Consider the following 4,576-nt stretch of genomic DNA (forward strand, 5'->3'; position numbering starts at 1 on the left):
GCAGCAGGGAAGAGGGGATGGGAAACTGGGAGCTGGGTGCCCTCAGTCACCAAAGGCACTCTCTGCAGACCATGAGCTTTAAGGCATGTCTGTAACTCCCTTTTCTGCCTGCCATTACCTCTGTGGGGTGAAATCTCACTCGGCAGCAGGATCCTATGGGACAGCAGCCATATATTTGTTATATATATGCTTGTATTTATATAGGTATATTTATTTTCATGACTTGTCCATTGGGACCAGCACTTGCTGGCTTCTTGGCCAGCCCCGAGGAGTTCACGCATCCCACTGCTGCTGCAGCATCGCTGCTGTGAGATGGGACTGCGGCAGCCTCAGTGCTTTTCAACTCACTCCAGACAGTCCAAACCGTGCCAAAGTGGGTGATTGGGAAGTGATGACCCGTGTGGGGACAGCCAGGCTGACAAGACAGGTGGGGTGGACATCGCTGCCTGCCAGTGCAGGAGCCTGCGTGGGATGGAGATGCCGTGCCCAAGCCTGACGCTGCATGGAACAGCTTGGGTTGGAAGGCACCTTTAAAGGCTCATTTAGCTCCAGGAAAGCTCCGCAGGGATGGATCTACTGCCTTGTCGGCTGCCGGGCGGCCGAGTGTGCACTAGGTGGCACGCAGCTGCAGGGAGAAGGGCTTGCGACAGCGGGGAGAGGCTTGGATTCGGGAAGAGAGAGGAAAGCTCCACTGCGATCCCCCAGAGAACTGCCGGAGCGGTGGGAAAAGCAGGCAGAAGGCAGAGCGGGATGAGTTCTGCCCATAATTACCACTAATGGCGAGGTGAGGGTGGCCAGAGAAGGCGAGACAGGCACACAACCCAGAGGACTCGGCTCCAGAGTTTCCTGGTTGGATTTAGGAAAGGCAGGGATTGAGAGAGCCTTTTGATCAGGGTCTGCATGACAGGAGAAGGGGCAGGGGTTTAAACTGAGAATGGCAAATTTAGGATTGACGTAAGGAAAGAATGTTTTATGATGAGGGTAGTGAGGCCCTGGCACAGGTTGCCCAGAGAAGCTGTGGATGCTGGAAGTGTTCAAGGTCAGGTTGGGTGGGGGTTGGAGCAACCTGGGATGGTGGAAGGTGTCCCTGCCCACAGCAGGGGATTGGAACCTGAGCTGGTCCCTTCCAACATAAACTGTCCATGATTCCCTGATTTCCCTGGAGAAGGCAGGCAGTGGGACACAGAGAGCTTAGCTGAGCTCATGGGGCATCTCCCACTACCAGCAGGGATGAGGAACATGTCCCTCTCACCAGGTAAATCCCAGAGGTTGGAGAGCAAGGTCACCCAGCAGGAGCGGGATGCCCACACCAGATCCATCCCTGCTTTGTCTAACTGGTCCCTGGTAGGAACCAGCAGCAGCTGCTGCAGAGGAAAATGAAACGAAATTTCACCTATTATCCTTTGCCTGCAGAGGAATTTCTTCCTAATTCCTGTCACTTTGGGTTTGTCTGCTCAGGGAAATTAATCTGAAATTGAGTGGGCTGTGAATTTAAAGTGCTGCAGCAATCCCAGCAGAGCTTGGACAGGCAGTTTCCTAAGTGGCCAGGCTATTCCCTGGAGCACCAGGCTGAGCCTGGCAATTCAACAGAGCCTCAAGCATCAGGTTTTGTAGACATTAGTGTACGACCACGAGCCAAAACCGTGTGAGAGGGAGCAGCCATGGATAAATTAATTCAACAGCCTTCCAGCACCACTGCAAGAAAAGGAACCGGGGGAAGGCAAATATTTGGCTGGTTACCCCAGTGTGTGGATGGATCAGACAGGAGGTGATGCCATGCTGGAGGACTCAGTGCTTTGCATACTGATTTGTGGAGCATGCAGAGAAGGGTGTGGGAAAGAACAGCATGGGAAAAAAGGGATCCAGCTGGAAAAAAAAAAAAAAAGCATAAGGAACTATTAAAATCTATGGATCATTAAGGTAAAAATCATGTAAAATATAAAATATTTTTTGCAGGCAGAGAGGACTGTGAGGTCTGCATCCCTGTGAAAACAGGGTCCTTAGGGACAGCAAGACACTGAAGTTCACCTTTTAGACTCAAGGATCATCGAGGATCTTTACAGCCACCCTCACGCAGAGCAGTTGGAAGAATTTGTGCAGTGGGGTCTGACAGGCTCAGCTGGTCACCAGACCTTGGATTCATGTTGCCCATGGCTCTGTTAACCCCTTTCAAGTTCTTGGAGCACTGTGGGATACACGACAAGGGATGGAGAGCTGTGAGAAAAGGGAGACTGAGGACCAGCCATGCACTTGCACTGTTGAGATGAGGTACCTCAGCCCCTCACTGTGCCTGGCAAAACCTTCCAGGGGCCCTGATGCAAGATCAGATCATGAATCCTTGCTCAAAAATAAAAAATTAAATAAATCCAATGCAATTTAAGACTCTTCCCACAGCTCAGCCACCACCTGACTGGTTTATCTCCACTGTACAGCCCTTCCCTCCACCCAGGAGCTGCACCCAATTCACCTCTGCTCTCCCCCACCCTGCAGCCCTTATCTGTAGCACCCTTCAGCCCTGGAGCATCACCCTGAGCCCTCGCCCAGCCTCTCTCACCAGCCAGGACTCCTTACTGGGAGCATCCATGCCGTGAAGGTCTACAAGTCTCTATAGAAACCCTTCTTCACCATCCTCAGTTCTCTCTGAAACCTTTTCCCATTCAGGATCACAGGATATTTAATAACTGTCCATCCATGCAGTCACATGGATCACATAGTCTGCTCCCAGCATGGCTTTATGAAGCATTCCTATCTATTTTTCAGGAAAAAAAACCCCTTTGCTTCGCTCTCCAGTTTCTAATTACAGCTGCAGGAGACAGGAATCCCAAGCACCTGAGTTGTAAATGTGAAACTTATTGCTTAAGCAGACACATTACAAACAGGCTATCAATCACTTCTGGCAATTATTAGTACTCTGTGAGTATTTTGAGCTCAAGCATGTGACAGTCTCATCCATCTTGGAGCAGAGAAATCCATGGGCATTTGCATACGAGTCTGAGCTATGGGGGGGATGCAGCTCCAGAGGGTTTTCACTGGAGCTGTCATTATGTGCTTGGCATTGTACATTTTGGGATGAAAACCAACCTTATTCCAGCCCTGTAAAGATGAGTCCCACATGTTTAACCCTGGAAGAAGGGTCTCACACACACACAGCATAAAGTGGTTCTGTGTGGTATTTTTTGCCGTAGCTACTGAGTCCAAACATAATGTTCTTTATTTTATAAGCCTTTTGTGGCAGGTGTATGATGGCACAGGTGAATCAGTGCTTCGGGGTGTAAAGTCCAGGGAGGTTTAAAGTAATTTGATAAGGACTGATGAACACTCCCACGGACGGTATCACACTCCCATGGACGGTATCACACTCCCATGGACGGTATCACACTCCCATGGACGGTATCACACTCCCATGGACGGTATCACACTCCCATGGACGGTATCACACTCCCATGGACGGTATCACACTCCCATGGACGGTATCACACTCCCATGGACGGTAACACACTCCCACGGACAGTATCACACGCCCATGGACAGTATCACACTCCCACGGACGGTAACACACTCCCACAGAGGGTAACATACTCCCACGGACGGTAACACACTCCCATGGACGGTAACATACTCCCACGGACGGTAACATACTCCCATGGACGGTAACACACTCCCACGGACAGTATCACACTCCCATGGACAGTATCACACTCCCACGGACGGTAACACACTCCCACAGAGGGTAACATACTCCCACGGACGGTAACACACTCCCATGGACGGCAACACACTCCCACGGACAGTAACACACTCCCACGGACGGTATCACACTCCCACGGACGGTATCACACTCCCACAGAGGGTAACACACTCCCATGGACGGTAACACACTCCCACGGATGGTATCACACTCATGCACACTGTCACACACACTCACACACAGCATCACACACTGTCACACTCACACCCCCACTGTCCCACACACTCGCACATACCATCAGCTCTCTCTCTCACACTATCCCTGTCACCATCATTCACACAATCACACTTTTCCACATCTATTCACACTCACCAACACACACTGTCACACTATCACAGATGCTATCACACATACAGTCACACAGTCATTATCATACACTCACATGCACACTATGACACACTCACTATCATACACTGTCACACACTATCACACACATTCTCACTTGCACTTTCACACAGTATCACACTATCACTATTGCACACACACTCATATCACTATCACACTATTACACTATCATTCACCATCACACTCATTATCACACAGACACTCACTATCACACAATCACATTCACACTATCACACTCACTATCACACACTATCACAATCACACACTCATTATCACACTTGGTCCCACACACTGTCTCACACACACACTATCACACACACATTATCACTATCACACACTCATTATCACTATCACACGCTCATTATCACACTCATTATCATTATCACACTCATTATCACACCCGGCCCGCCCCGCCTCACACTCACCGTTACTCTCCCTCACGCCTCCACCAATCACGTCCCTCCCTCCTCTTTGGCCCCGCCC

Source organism: Corvus brachyrhynchos, unplaced genomic scaffold (assembly GCF_000691975.1).
Source record: "Corvus brachyrhynchos isolate BGI_N302 unplaced genomic scaffold, ASM69197v1 scaffold99, whole genome shotgun sequence".
Taxonomy (NCBI): Eukaryota; Metazoa; Chordata; class Aves; order Passeriformes; family Corvidae; genus Corvus; species Corvus brachyrhynchos.